The sequence below is a fragment of the Somniosus microcephalus genome, chromosome 15 (genome assembly GCF_052327205.1).
Source record: "Somniosus microcephalus isolate GS21.2 chromosome 15, FLI_Smic_1.0, whole genome shotgun sequence".
In the NCBI taxonomy this organism is placed as follows: Eukaryota; Metazoa; Chordata; class Chondrichthyes; order Squaliformes; family Somniosidae; genus Somniosus; species Somniosus microcephalus.
Window position 1 is genome coordinate 42,827,932 of NC_141001.1, and position 16,381 is coordinate 42,844,312.

The following is a 16,381-nucleotide window of genomic DNA, read 5'->3' on the forward strand; positions in this document are numbered from 1 at the left end:
AACAGAGGGGGAAGATTAAAAATGATAAGATTCTTAGGTGGCGGATTGAGCTCTCCACCTTCGAGTACGACATCATATACCGGCCAGGGGCCCTTAACGAATCCCCCGACGCCCTCTCACGAGGGATGTGTGCCAACGCCACCGGGGATCGGCTACAGACCCTCCACAACGACCTCTGCCACCCAGGGGTCACACGGCTGTTCCACTTCATAAAGTCCCGCAACTTACCCTACTCGATTGAGGAAGTTCGGTCTCTGACCAGGAACTGCCGCACTTGCGCTGAGTGCAAGCCTCGGTTCTACCACCCTGATAGAGCCCACCTAATCAAAGCTACACGGCCCTTTGAGCAGCTTAGCTTAGATTTCAAGGGCCCCCTCCCGTCCGTCGACCGCAATGTTTACTTCCTGAACATTGTGGACGAATACTCCCGTTTCCCATTCGCCTTCCCCTGCCCAGACATGACCAGCGCCACGGTCATTAAATGCCTCAACAGCCTGTTCTGCCTGTTTGGTATGCCAAGCTATATCCACACGGATAGGGGGGCGTCCTTCATGAGTGAAGAGCTACGCCAGTACATGCTGTCCAAGGGGATTGCCACGAGCCGTACCACCAGCTACAACCCCCGGGGTAACGGTCAGGTGGAACGAGAGAACGGGACAGTATGGAGGGCAGTCACTCTAACTCTAAGGACCAAGGGCCTCCCTATCTCCCGCTGGCAGGAGGTCCTCCCAGATGTGCTCCACTCAATACGGTCACTATTGTGTACCGCCACTAATGCCACGCCTCATGAGCTAATGTTTGTGTTTCCCCGGAAATCCACCTCAGGCGTATCCATACCGTCATGGCTCTCCACCCCAGGTCCGGTACTTTTGCGGAAGCATGCGAGGGGCCACAAGACGGACCCTCTTGTGGAGCCAGTGCACCTGCTCCACGCCAACCCACAATATGCGTATGTCCGGCACGCCGACGAACGGGAGGACACTGTGTCCATAAAAGACCTCGCCCCAGCCGGTAACAACAGCAACAACGACAACGACTACAACAACAACAGCAACAACCACAACAACTATTACCCACCCACTCCACCCACTATTCTTTCATCACCCCCGGAAGAACACCAGCCAACGGTACCCCCACCACCTACTCCTTCAACAACCCCAGTGGCGCCCCTGGCAGAGACCCAGGAGGTCACCTGGGACACCCAGCCGGCACCCACGGCACCGCAACCGTTACGTCGGTCACAGAGGACTATCACACCCCCGGACAGACTAAATCTGTAGAAGGGGTGAATGTGATGAAATATGTCATTCATCAGACTCTGTATTTAACTACATATATTGTATTGCCTGCTCCTGTGTTTTTACCTTGTATTGTATATAGTGCACCGCCCCCTTTCTCCCCATTGGGTGTGTCGGCTCCGCCCATACCTGGCCCTACTTAAGACAAGCCCAGGCTTGTCTTGCAGCAGAACAGCAGAATGCTAGGTGAAGACACAGGCATCTTTCTTTGCTAATAAAAGCCTAGTTTTATCCAGTTAACTTTGAGCCTTGAAGTTATTGAGGCGCATCACATCTATGCTATGGATTCTCTACACTCACTCCTTCATTCTCACTCAAACTCCACTTGTGTCCTTCATTGCAGGAAAGGAGAGCCCACAATAAGAGGGAAAGAGCGAGGACAGGAGGAGGGCCACCCTCAGTAGCCCAGCTCACCACTTCGGAGGAGGCGGCCCTGGAGATCGCCGGAGTGGAGGATGATTCGCAAGTGGAGGACGGACAGGCGGGTGCATCATAGCAAGCTGGTGACAGAATAGTTTAGCATCTCTCTCATTGACATTGCATGAGTGAGTGATAATGATTCTGATACTCTAACAGATTGACTTATGATCATCTGCACAATTTAATATGCATGGAACCTTTACCTCACATCTCTAGCTCTTTCCTTTACTCCCCCACAGAACCATCGAGAGGCCCCGTCCCCACTGTCCAGGAGGAACAGCCAGAGCCTCAAGACTCCTCAGAGGAAGCTGCAATCTCTGAGGGCGCATCGTCAGTAGAATTAAGCGTACCCAGCACCAGTACAGACACTCACATCTCGGGACCTTCGTGTGATAGAGTAGTGTTGTCACTTGGTGTATCACAGATCACAAGTGAGCATCACAGATGGTGGAGACAGGGACAGCAGTGGAGCATCCTTGTCGGAGGGCACATGACTCTGCCAGCTCGGCTCAGCTGCATGTCGACCCTGTGTCTCCGGGTCCATCCAGAAGGAGAGCGGTGCTGGAACTCCAGGAACAGGTGCAGGAGTCTCTGGCAGGCTTTGTCTCTAGGGTCGCGAATGGAGGAGTCCATCGCGAACATGAGTAGAGCCTTTGTGGAGGCATTGGCGCATGAACGCATCACCGCGGAAAGGATAGCTACCTCCGTGTTAAGGCTGGCTACCGTAGAGGAGAGGATGGCTACAGTAGAGGAGAAGATGGCTACGGCCAGGGTCTTGAAGACATGGTCATTTTTCAGAATAGACTGACATCTCTTGTGGAGCAATGGTCAGCTATTGAGCATAGAAACCAGACCTTCATGGAAGTCCTCTGGAGTAGGACTTCCAGTGCAGAAACGGGTCCTCATGGTTCCCCTGAAGTGCAGCAAAGTGCTGTCAAGCCACTTGCTAGCTCTGAAGTGGGGCTGACCCATGAGAGGGATGTTGGTGGCAGACAACAAGGAAGTGGGGGCTCCTCTCCAAGCGCTCACATGACCATGCCACTGCAAAGCCCTCGGTCAGAGCCTCACCAGAGTCCTCACCCAACTGAGATTGGCGTCTCAGCAGACTGTTGCCATGCCCTCACAGGTTCGCAACCCCAGAGGAAGGCTGCCAAAGATGTCAAGACAGGAGCAGCAAAAAAGTGAGCAAGGGGCCTCCACATCTGCTGAAGCCACAGGGGAAGCACCACGTAGGAGCACGCGTAAGAGGAAGATAAAGTACAAGTAGTCACAAGGGTAGTCACTTGGGTGTTCTGTTGTATTGATTTTTGACAAGCCATCCTTGAATTATGATAAACAGATTTGATGGCAAACTGCTGAAGTTGTGGCCTGTGTCATTTCGCAAATGGGACTTCCACATTGAGGGCTTAGGGCGACTTGCAATTGTCAGTATGGTGGTCAGAGTGATAGGAATCCGCAGGTTCTTGTCCATTGTTGATGCTCTGGTAAGAAGGCGTGAGGCAAAAGTGTTTGATTGTGCAGGCTAATCAAATCTGGCCAACATGAGTGCGTTCCTTGCATCCCGGGCAGCAATGCGGTCGCGCGCTGGCGCCTTCTGGCCTGTGCAGCTTCAGGTGGGTGAGCAGCAGCTTGGCGCTCCTGTTGTTGCTCCTGCTGTCGGTGGTGCTGTTGTTCAAGGTTCTGCTGCTGCCGTGACTGGTCTTCGTCTGAATCTGATGTCCAGGAGGAAAGGAAATAAATAGTTCCCATTCTTCTGGTATATACCCCAGTTGAGGAAGCACTCAGTCAAGGTGAGGAGAGGGGTTTCCCAGGAGGTCACACTGGAGATGGGTGTCAGGCTCCAAACTTCCACAACAATGAGTATGCCTGCTAAAAGTTCCCCCAGATTTGAGACAACAAAGTTCTGCCACCTGCAAATGATCATTGGTGAAAACTCCTTTTTAATGGTGGAGCTACAGCTGTTAGTAAGCAATCCACTTGTGAGGCCGCCAGCATTACCTGGCGTGTTCCAGAGGAGACGTGCAGGACGGGGGAAATGTGTTAAAATCAGAAAGGCCTCTCAAAATGGGATTATAGAGGCAATTAACTGGTTGTTAAGAGCCTTAAGGGCCTATGCCGCCTCCTGGAGGCGAGATGGAAACGGGGTCTGAAACCACGAATGTGGGAAAATTGCTCGGAGGCGGGATCGGACCCACCTGCCATTTTTTGCGATTTTGACAAATCACACGCCTCCAAACCCGCCTTCTCGGGCCTCATAAAATCGAACCCAATGGCTTTGGTCTTCCCAATATCAGCAAATTTTAACTGCAGTTTCCACCAGGTGGGAACAGTTAAAATCTATTTTAACTCAAAATGGGCATTGGGAGGGCGGGGGCCGAGGCGAGCTGCAAATCCCCTTGACCTCAGCAGCGTGAGACTCAGACGATTGTAACTCCTGGGTGTCATCTGCATGCCCCTAGTCTGTTGTCCGTCCAAAATTGTCAGGAAGCGGCAGCTAGCCAGCGGACAAGAGCAGAGCAGAGCAGAGCAGGAGATCGCTGGCCGGGACCAAAGGCTCACACACCAGAATGGCCATTTGGATGAGGTACAGGAGGGTGACTAACCTGTACAACTGTACCCCATGAAGGAGTCAATGCCTTCAGGATGAGAGAAAGTTGAAAGATTTCTTTTAAATGTTCTTAACCAGATATTTATCCAATTCTGTGGGAGTCCTTAAAACCATTACTCTTTCTCACCCTAGTTGTTCCCCCCTGGTATGGCCCTCATATCCGCTCCCTTAAGTCCAAGGGACGCAGTTTTGAACGTATATGGCGGACAACTGGTTTAACCATTCATCACCTGATCTGGCTGGACCACATAAGGCACTATCGGGTCCTGCTCTCTACTGCCAAAACTGCTCACTAATCCAGGATCATTCTAGAAGGCAAAGATAACCCCCGGCTGCTCTTCTCCACTACAAACCGTCTTCTTAAACCCCTCTCCCCTGCCTCCTCCCCCCTCACCTCCAACAACAAGTGCGAGGTGCTCATGGACATCTTTGTCACAAAGATCGAGACCATTCATTCAGCTGCCTCTGCCACTTCCCTCCCTTCCCCTGGTCCACCGGGCCAAACTTCCCATCAGGTTCCCCCCTGCCCTAGCCCTGAAACCGCATCTTTCTTTCTCTAGTTTCTCTCCCATCTCCCCTCATGCCCTCTCCGAGCTCATCTTGTCCATGAGACCCACCGCCTGCTCCCTTGACCCTATTCCCACCAAACTGCTGACCACGCAACTTTCCCTCCTGGCCCCCTTGTTAGCTGATATTATCAACAGTTCCCCCTCCCCTTCAAATCTGCCGTCATCACCACTTTCCTCAAAAAACCCACCCCTGACCCCTCTGTTCTTCCAAACTACTGCCCCATTTCCAACCTTGCTTTCCTCTCCAAAGTTCTTGAGCATGTTGTCGCCTCCCAAATCCGTGCCCATCTTTCCCACAACTCTATGTTTGAATCCCTCCAATCGGGTTTCAGCCCCTGTCACAGTACTGAAACAGCCCTAATCAAAGTCACAAATGACATCTTATGTGACTGTGACCATGATAAACTGTCATTCCTCGTCCTTCTTGACCGGTCTGTAGCCTTTGACATGGTTGACCACACCATCCTCTTCTAAAGCCTCTCCACCGTCGTCCAGCTGGGTGGGATTGTACTCGCCTGGTTCCATTTTTATCTATCCAGTTGTAGCCAGAGAATCAACTGCAATGGCCTCTCTTCCCGCTCCTGCACTGTTACCTCTAGAGTCCCCCAAGGATCTATCCTTGGCCCCCTAATATTTCTCATCTACATGCTGCCCATCGTCCGTAAACACAACGGCAAGTTTCACATGTCTACCTCACCACCACCTCTCTCGACTCCTCCACTGTCTCTGATTTGTCACACTGCTTGTCCGACATCTAGCACTGGATGAGCAGAAATTTCCTCCAAATAAATATTGGGAAGACCGAAGCCATTGTCTTCAGTCCCCGCCACAAACTCTGTTCCCTAGCCACCGACTCCATCCCTCTCCCTAGCAGCTGTCTGAGGCTGAACCAGACCGTTCACAACCTTGATGTCATCTTTGACACCGAGATGAGCTTCCAACCACATAACTGCACCATCACTAAGACCGTCAACTTCTATCTCCGTAACATCGCCTGACTCTGCCTCTGCCTCAGCTTACCTGCTGCTGAAGCCCTCATCTATGCCTTTGTAACCTCTAGACTTGACTATTCCAACTCCTGGCCGAATTATCATCGTCCATCCTCCATGAACTTAAGCTCATCCAAAACTCTGCTGCCCATATCCAAACTTGCACCAAGTCCTGTTCACCCATCACCCCTGTGCTCGCTGACCTACATTGCCTCCCAGTTGAACAATGCCTCGATTTGAAAATTCTCAATCTTATTTTCAAATCCTTCCATGGCCTCACCCCTCCCTAATCTCCTTCAGCCCCACAACCCCCCGAGATATCTGCACTCCTCATATTCTGGCCTCTTGTGCATCCCTGATTTTAATCGCTCCACCATTGGCAGCCGTGCCTTCAGCTGCCTAGGTCCTAAACTCTGGAATTCCCTCCCTAAACCTCTCCGCCTCTCTACCTCTCCTCCTTTAAGATGCTCCTTAAAACCTACCTCTTTGTCCAAACTTTTGGTCATCTGTCCTAATATCGCCTTATGCAGCTCAGTGTCAAATTTTGTTTGATAACGCTCATGTGAAGTGCCTTGGGACGTTTCACGACATTAAAGGCGCTATATAAATGCAAGTTGTTGAGTCTGTTCCACATATCTAGGAATATACAGATGGAAAAATCATGTTTAAAATGTTGTGCATTTTTTTTTATTCGTTTGTGGGATGTGGACGTCGCTGGCTAGGCCTGCATTTAGTGCTCATCCCTAATTGCCCTTGAGAAGGTGGTGGTGAGCCACCTTCTTGAACCGCTGCAGTCCTTGTGATGAAGGTACTCCCACAGTGCTGTTAGGGAGGGAGTTCCAGGATTTTGACCCAGCAACAATGAAGGATCGGCGATATACTTCTAAATCAGGATGGTGTGTGACTTGGAGGGGAACTTGGAGGTGCTGGTGTTCCCAGGCACCTGCTGCCCTTGTCCTTCTAGGTGGAAGAGGTCACAAGCTTGGGAGGTGCTGCTGAAGAAGCCTTGGTGAGTTGCTGCAGTGCATCTTGTAGATGGTACACACTGCAGCCACGGTACGCCAGTGGTGGAGGGAGTGAATGTTTAAGGTGGTGGATGGGGTGCCAATCAAGCGGGCTGCTTTGTCCTGGATGGTGTCGAGCTTCTTGAGTGTTGTTGGAGCTGCACTCATCCAGGCAAGTGGAGAGTATTCCATCACCCTCCTGACTTGTGCCTTGTAGATGGTGGAAAGGCTTTGGGGAGTCAGGAGGTGAGACACTCGTCGCAGAATACCTAGCCTCTGACCTGCTCTTGTTGCCACAGTATTTATGTGGCTGGTCCAGTTAAGTTTCTGGTCAATGGTGACCCCCAGGATGTTGATGGTGGGGGATTCGTCAATGGTAATGCCGTTGAATGTCAAGGGGAAGTGGTTAGACTTGCTTGTTGGAGATAGTCATTGCCTGGCACTTGTGTGGCGCAAATGTTACCTGCCACTTATCAGCCCAAGCCTGAACTTCGTCCAGGCCTTGTTGCAAGCGGAACTGGTGACTTTTATTGTTTCTCTATTTGCAGACTGTATTTTGGAGAAAGGCTTGCCTTGTATTATGCTTGGCTTGGTTGGTACACTAAAATGCTGATTCCTGCTGCCATATGTGGAGCCATCGTCTTTCTATACGGATTATTCTACTTTGGAGACAACGAAGTGAGGTACTGTATTGGCTGTGTGTTTCTATCACTGTTTGAGTGGAGTATTTATATCACAACCCATATAACAAATAATACAAGAGATACAATTTTTTCCCAGAGAAAAGCCTACTTTGTAAAAGCATATCCTTGCTTCATGACACTGGACAAGAGAAGATGGAATAGTGGTGAGTCCCAGTTCTGGAAACATCCCACAACCGAATGGGCTATGTGTGGGACCCATAATACATAGAGCAGCAGCTCTGCTAAGTGTCACAGATGAAGGAGAGTGAGGCTGCAAGTGGACTGCAGGCTGTATAATGAAACTGTGGAACTCGCTAACACAAGAAGTAGTTGATGCAAATAGCATATATACATTTAAGGGGAAGCTAGGTAAGTGCATGAGGGAGAAAGGAATAGAAGGATATGTTGACAGTGTGAGATTAAGTAAGTAGAGTGGGAGGAGGCTCGTGTGGAGCATAAACACTGGCATTGACCAGTTGCGCCGAATGGCCTGTTTCTGTGCTGTAAATTCTATGTAATAAGGACCTGTGATCTATGCTGTTTAATGCTGTAGGATTGGCTTGAGATTTGATCTGAGTTGGCCCTAATATCTGAGGACTCTCCGTTCTTACAGAACGTTTCCTCAGAAGTTCAATGTAATGCTTTAACCAGCTGTTTTTTTCCTCCATGAACCTTCAGTGAGGAGATCTGCAATGCCCACACAACAATCATGTGTCCGCGGTGTGATCAGCGGTGTCCATTCTGGAAGCTCTCCGATTTGTGCTCCTATGCAAAGGTACAGTAAAATATCTAATTGAGGCAACAGGGGATGCTTTTAGGAAAATGGAAACATTTATAATAACATCTATGGGAGAGATAACCAGCTGTTTTTATGTCCAGTCTATTTCCTGTTGCACTGAGGCAGGATATTAGAATGGTGGGTACTTGAAAACCGATTGAGATGAAGTCCCAAAATGTTAGAGCCTGATACTGCAATGCTGTGTGTCTGTCGCATTGGGCACTGAGGCTTGAGGATTTTTTAACACCATAGCACAAGCCTGTTAAACACTTATATGGTTATTTACCGATTGTTTTTATGGAAAAACAGCCTTTGAGAAAATTTGGGCACAGTGCACCATAATCTGCTGTGGCGCTGAGGGCTTGCGCACTAAGCATTTGCTAAGCTCGTTGAGACTCTGAAAATGATATAAATAACCTGATGGCTCCATAAAGCATTCACAGTATCTGAACAGTGCTGCAGACATCCAGCACCTATTTAATAGAGGTGTTCCATGGTTGGCCCATTCAGCTTTGTTGGCCTTCTTTGTTAAAGGGAGTCTGCTTGGTAGTTGTGCCAAGTGGATTTATCTTGACCCAGCAACTTGAATGCTTATTTGCTGAATGTTTTTGCCTCTGTATTGAAACTATTCAGATCTTCTTAAAGCTGTATACCCTTTCCCATCTGGGGGTGTTTGCTAAGGGAATTGTAATTATGTGCAGCCTAAAAAGGACCTTGGGGTATCCCGCTGAACGGCCATCTCAATTTGCAGGTTCTGGAGAATCATGGAATCATAGAAATTTACGGCACAGAAGAGGCCATTCGGCCCATCATGTCTGTGCCGGCCGGAAAAGAGCTATCCAGCCTAGTCCTACTTTCCAGCTCTTGGTCCGTAGCCTTGCAGGTTATGGCACTTCAAGTGCATATCCAAGTACTTTTTAAATGTTATGAGGGTTTTTGCCTCTACCACCCTTTCAGGCAGTGAATGCCAGACCCCCATCGCCTTCTGGGTGAAAATAATTCTCTTCAACTCTCCTCTAATCCTTCTACCAATTATTTAAATCTATGCTCCCTGGTTATTGACCTCTCTGCTAAGGGAAATAGGTGCTTCCTATCCACTGTATCTAGGCCCCTCATAATTTTATACACCTCAATTAAGCCTCCCCTCAGCCTCCTCTGTTCCAAAGAAAACAACCTCAGCCTGTCCAGTCTTTCATCATAGCTAAAATTCTCTAGTGTTGGCAACATCCTCGTAAATCTCCTCTGTACCCTCTCTAGTGCAATCACATCTTTCCTGTAATGTGGTGACCAGAACTGTACGCAGTACTCTAGCTGTGGCCTTACTAGTGTTTTATACAGTTCTAGCATAACCTCTCTGTTCTTACATTCTATGCCTCAGCTAATAAAGGAAAGTATCCTGTATGCCTTCTTAACCATCTTATCTACCTGTCCTGTTACCTTCAGGGATCTGTGGACATGCTCTCCAAGGTCCCTCTGTTCGTCTACATTTCTCAGTATCCGACCATTTATTGCGTATTCCCTTGCCTTGCTTGCCCTCCCCAAATGCATTATTTCACACTTCTCCGGATTGAATTCCATTTGCCACTTTTCTGCCCACCTGACCAGTCCATTTATATCTTCCTGCAGTCTACAGCTTTCTTCCTGACTATCAACCACACAGCCAATTTTTGTATCATTTGCAAACTTCTTAATCCCCTACATTGAAGTCTAAATCATTGATATATACCACAAGGGACCTAGTACTGAGCCCTATGGAACCCCACTGGAAACAGCCTTCCGGTCACAAAAGCACCCGTCGGCCATTACCCTTTGCTTCCTGCCACTGAGCCAATTTTGGATCCAGCATGCCACTTTCCCTTAGATCCTGTGGCTTTTACTTTTCTGACCAGTCTGCCATGTGGGACCTGGTCAAAAGCCTTGCTAAAATCCATGTAGACTACATCAAATGTGCTACCTTCATCAACCCTCCTTGTTACCGGCTCAAAAAATTCAGTCATTAGTCAGACACAACCTTCGCTTAACAAATCCATGCTGACTGTCCTTGATTAATCCATGACTTTCTAAATGACGATTAATACTGTCCCTCAGAATTTTTTCCAATAATTTTGCCCACCATCAAGGTTAGGCTGACTGGCCTGTAATTACTTGGTCTATCCCTTTTTCCCTTTTTAAACAATGGTACAATGTTAGCAGTCCTCCAGTTTCCCCCACCACACTTGTAGCAAGAGAGAATTGGAAAATGATGGTCGAGTTGCCCCCTCTCTTGTTGGGCTTGCTACATACTAGCTAAGTAAGTTCTCCTGAATGCATTTTAAGAATTCTGCACCATCTATACCTTTTACACTGATTCCATCCCAGTTAATATTAGGGTAGTTGAAATCCCCTATTACTGCCCTTTTTTTTTGCACCTCAGTAATTTGCCTACTTATTTGCTCTTCTATCTCCCTCTGACTTTTGGGGGGTCTATAGTACACTCCCACAGTGTGATTGTCCCTTTTTTGTTCTTCAGTTCAACCCATATGGCCTTATTTGATGATCCTTCTAACATATCATCCCTCCTCACAGCGATAATTGTTTCTTTAACCAATATTTGTTTTTATTTTTGTTCACAGGATGTGGGCATCACTGACAAGGCCAGCATTTATTGCCCTTCCCTAATTGCCCTTGAGTGGCTTGCTCGGCCATTTCAGAGGGCAGTTAAGAGTCAACCACACTGCTGTGTGTCTGGAGTCACATTTAGGCCAGACTGGGTAAAGGCAGCAGATTTCCTTCCATAAAGGACATTAACAAACCAGATGGGTTTTTACAACAATCCAGTAGTTTCATGGTCACCATTACTGATACTAGCTTTTTTATTCCAGATTTATTTAATTAACTGAATTTAAATTCCCCAGCTGCCGTGGTGGGATTTGAACTCACGTCTCCAGATCATTAGTTCAGGAGTACTAGTCCAGTAACATAACCACTATGCCACTGTTCCTGATATTGTGATTCCCCCCATCCTTTTTATTACCCTCTCTATCTCGTCTGGAATTCTTGTAACCACGAATGTTGAGCTCCCATTCCTGCCCTTCTTTAAGCCATGTTTCTGTAATAGCTATGCTATCATACTTCCACGTGTCTATCTGTGCCTTCAGCTCATCTGCCTTGTTCACTAGACTCCTTGCATTGAAGTAATTACCATTAAGCACTGCCAAACTCCTTCATTGTCTATTTTCTAGCCTTTGCTTCCCCTGCCTTCCAAACTCACTTACTAATTTACTGCCTTCCATTTCCAGTTTTGCTTCTCCCCCTACTAAATCTATGCTTAGATCACATCCCCCTGCCAAGCTAGGTTAAACACTCCCCAGGAGCAAGGGGATTAGTGGACCCACGCAAGACAGGTGCAATTTCACTTTAGGCACTCGATAGTAGAGCTGCCCTTATACTATAACTTGTGTATAGGAGCAAAGGTCATGTTACCTGGATGTATAACTGGTAGTGTAGCGGCTGGATTTGAAACTACTATGTCAGTGGTTTGTTAAGGTGATTGCTGCCTGTGATTTCATAAATTTACCCAGGGGAAAACACCCAATAACATGAAAGGGCCATGCATATTTACAGTCTGGTTTGATTCCCAGAGTTCAGGGTATTATTGATGGCATGTATGGTCACATAGACCTGTACACCATCCTCTTCATGATCTGAAAGTAGTACCAGTCCATGAATAAGTAGCTGGTCTGTAACCATAGGTACAGAATCATGCACAGTAATGCTCAATATTAGCAGCCCTCCTGCACCATACCTGTAGCAAGAAAGAATTGGAAAATGATGGTCAGAGCCTCAGCTAATTCCTCCCTTGTTTCTCTTAACAGTCTGGGATACATTTCGTCTGAGCCTGGCGATTTATTTACGTTGAAGGATACTAAACCCCTTAATACTTCCTCTCTCACTATGTTTGTCTCATCTAATATTTCACACTTCTCCTTAACTACAATGTCTGCATCATCCCTTTCTTCTGTGAAGACAGACACATGGGTGGTGACGTGATGGAGGCGGGACTGCTGCTTGTCGGGTTTTAGTCCAGCCTCCATCGACGTCTGGCCAACCCATGCTATTTTCCCTTGATTGACCTTGTTAAGCCCGCCCAGCGGTCTTAAGAGGCCAATTAAGGGAAAGCCGGTGACAGAGAATGTCAGCTTATGACGTTTCATCTGTCAAGATGAATTGTCATCATTTGACAGCTTTGAGAAGCTGTCAAACACTGACAGCCTCTGTTCTTTGGTGAGCCCTTGTACTCAAGACTCACCAAACCTCTTTCCTGAGCAGAAATCAGATGGCTGTTGCATCAGAGAATGCAGCAGTCATTCTGTCATCTCTGCCGTGGAGATGAGGCAGCTCCGCAGCCTAAAGGGATGAAGCCTGGAGGAAGAAGCAAAGGTAAGTAATGTTATAAAACACTTTAGACTCACCTCACACACTTACCTCTCCACACTTGCACTCATCGCTCACTTGCACACTGGACATTTCAGCCCCTCCGACCCCCGCAGACCCACAGCTTGCCTCGCTGACCCTGGCGAGGTTCAGAGCCGTCGATAAGCCCACATTTTAGGGCTCAAAATAGGGATTAGCCAAAAAACTGCCTATTAACTACCTGTTAACAGGCAGTTGGCACTAATCCCCTTCCCGCCTCGAGAAGACGGGACCCAGCGCAGGTCGGGTACCCGCCTCCTGGGAAGATGGCACGGAGGCGGGATGGGTCCCACCTCCATACCCACCTCCCCAGGGCTGGGAAAATCGCCCCTGAAGTATTCATTAAGAACCATACCCATGTCTTTTGCCTCAACACAATAGGCCCTACTCTTTAGTTATCCTCTTGCTCTTTATGTATTTATAAAACAACTTTGGGTTTTCCTTGATTTTACTTACCAATATTTTTTCTTGCCCTCTCTTTGCATTCCTAATTTTCTTTTTAATTTCACCCCTGCACTTTCTATACTCCTCTAGGCTTTCGGCAGTATTTAGCTCTCTACATCTGACATAAGCTTCCTTTTTTTTGCCTTACCCCACCTGTAAGTTCCTTGACATCCAGGAGTTTCTAGATTTGGGAGTCCCACCCTCTTTCTTTGTGGAAACTTATTTGCTCTGAACACTCACTATCTCCTCCTTGAATGCCTCCCACTGCTCTGACACTGTTTTACCTTCAAGTAGCTGTTTCTAGTCAATTTTCACTAATTCACATCTCAGCTTAGTAAAATTGGCCTATCCCCAATTGAGAACTTTTACCCCTGGTCTATCTTTGTCCTTTTCCATAACTATTCTAAATCTAACTGAATTATGATCATTACCACCAAAATGCTCTCCCACTGATACCCCTTCCACCAGCCCAACTTCATTCCCTAAAACCAAGTCCAGAACTGCCCCCTCTCTTGTTGGGCTTGCTACGTACTGGCTAAATAAGTTCTCCCTGAATACATTTTAAGAATTCTGCACCCTCTATTCGGGTAGTTGCAATCCCCTAATATTACTGCCCTATTGTTTTTGCACCTCTTAGAAATTTGCCTACATATTTGCTCTTCTATCTCCCTCTGACTATCTTCCCCTATCGACATATCCTTCTATTCCTTTCTCTTTCATTTGCTTACTAGCTTCCCCTTAAATGCATCTATGCTAGTTACATAGAATTACATAGAACGTACAACACAAAAACAGACCATTCGGCCCAACCAGTCCATGCCTCCTTATTCTTCCGATCAAAATTCTACACGCTCTAACTTTTCGATCTGTTTTTAGAGAGAGAATAGTGGGCAATTAGCCCAAGATCATGCCATAACATTAATTTCTGTGTCGATTCCATCATCGAAGACTGTAACAGCGCAGCCTATGGAGGAGCAGGGTATCACTGACAGCAGCCAATGGATTTCTGCAATTAATTGCGCATGCACAGATGGCAGAAGTTGCTGTCAGTTTTACCCAGTAATAACAGCGATGCCAACAACCCCGCCGTTATTTGTACAGCAAAATCTGGGCCTATATCTTTTTTGATCTCTTCTTCTAATGTCATGCCCACCGTGTTAATTTCCCTGGTAAATACTGAGGCAAAGTAACTATTCAATATTTCTGCAACTTCGATGTCATTGCCTATGAGCAGAGCTGCTCTCTGCTTCTGCTCCTTTTAAACTCTTGGTGCTGGGGGTTCCCACTCTTTTTATCCTTCAGACTGCTTCACACGGGTGAGGATTCCTGGCAAGGTCCTGCTAGACCAAAGAGATCTACTTTGGTGTCATTTGGTATGTAGAAGGTAAGGCTGAAGTGCTGCCACTGCAGTCGATCAGTTGATGAAGACATCATGCAGAATCTGCCCTCTGATGCTCCCTGCAGCGGCAAATGAGGACATGGCCTAATTTGCATCACAGATAACCTGGACCTTCGCAGAGTGAAACTCCTATCTGTTCACATTTGGCAGCGGCTGCTTGGTTAGCTCCTTCAAAACCACATGCATGCCATCATGGTGCCCTGCACCCTGGGAAGTTCAGCTTTCCTGCAGAAGCCCCAGCCTCTTTGCCTTTGCTGGGGGTGATGGCCAAGGGGAGGAATGTTGCTACTCTTTGAAAGAAGCCGTTTGTCACCTGCAGGATACATACAGTGAAACCCCCTGGTTAAAGTTGCACAGATGCTCTGTGGCGGCCTGGAAGGATGCGGAGCTGTAAAAGTGAGAACTGCTGTCCCTTTAATTGCCATGGACAGAGCAGTTGTGGCAGTGAAGTCTGCAAATCTTCATCATGGATTTGGCAGAGATGCCCAATGGCATCCTTGGAGATGTACAGCCGTCGGATGTGAGGGTCTCATAGGACCGGTGTGTCTTGTACACACATTGGGGAGGATCGTACCTGGTAGGCTGCTTTCCTCAGCCATGCTTCCTGATTCTCCTGGCCTGGACACACTGCTGCTTCAACTTTTCCTCCATTATGATGGCATAGACAGGTATGCCTATGGGGAAAGCCATCCCTTGTCCAAAGTTGATCCAAGTGTTGGTTATGGGAGTAGTGGAAGTTGGAGGCTTCAACATTTTTTTCTGGGAAGAGAGGAAAGCATATCAATAAAATTAAGTGCACGTGTCAGTATTGAAAAATGTGAAGAAAGGGGTTAAAAAAGTTCCTTGGAAACCTGTAATCAGTGAGTGATGTTGGTGCCCTCTTCAAGTCATCAAATCCTCACACTCGTCTGAAGTGCTGGGGTAGCTGTTAGACTATTTTGTTTTATGTGTAAAGTTACACCAATTGCAGGAGCGGTGTAAAGTCAGGAAACTTCCATATACTTGTACAGTATGGCTATGCAAATGTTCCCTGATGGGTTTTGACAGGTATAAAATTTGAACTGTTAAAAAGATCAAGGAAATTTGCACTTAGCAAAAGCGGCACAATGTACTAAAACACAAATTTCATTGATCTTTTCTTTGCAATAACAGAATAAGTGCTGAAGACACTGAGGAAATTCAGGGTCAAGATATACTTGTATTCTGGAGTAGGTCTTGGTACCATCATCTTATGACTCAGAGACAAGAGTGTTACCAACTGAGCCAAACTAACACTATACTTGCATCATTGTACCAGTTCTCGCAGTAGAGGGTTGGATGGGAGAGCAGGTTGAGGAATTATCTAGTGTCTTATGATGTTACAACGGATATGTGTTTGGCCAGCAGAAGATAATTTGGCTTTAAATTTATTGGTTCATTAAACTCAGATACAAACAGAAAATTTACAGTTAAGGATTCAGTGAGTAAGACACATGTGATGAGTGGCCAGCACTGATGACCACATTTTTTTCATTCTTTTCCTGCAGATTACACAAGTATTTGACCACGAAATAACGGTTTTCTTTGCTATGTTCATGGGAATCTGGGGTATGTACTCTTCTCAGCTAAACACTAGCTATTCATTTTATTTTTTCTGAAAAGGTAAAGCCAGGTGTTGAGTTTAAGTGAGATCCATTGTAGGGGGTGGCGTGTGGTGGTGTTTGGCACGTACACCCAGTCAGTTATGTCTCTGACTGT

The 16,381-nt window shown here is 47.2% G+C and overlaps 1 pseudogene across 1 annotated transcript in view; it reads left to right on the forward strand.

The window, feature by feature from the left end:
- The window catches only part of LOC147106660 (anoctamin-9-like), a 244,948-nt pseudogene that overhangs the window by 100,887 nt on the left and 127,680 nt on the right, over nt 1–16,381 (forward strand). Inside the window, exons 9-11 of the transcript XR_015081081.1 lie at nt 7,437–7,571; nt 8,250–8,346; nt 16,171–16,231. The product of XR_015081081.1 is annotated as an anoctamin-9-like (transcript). The remainder of the gene's footprint in view (nt 1–7,436; nt 7,572–8,249; nt 8,347–16,170; nt 16,232–16,381) is intronic.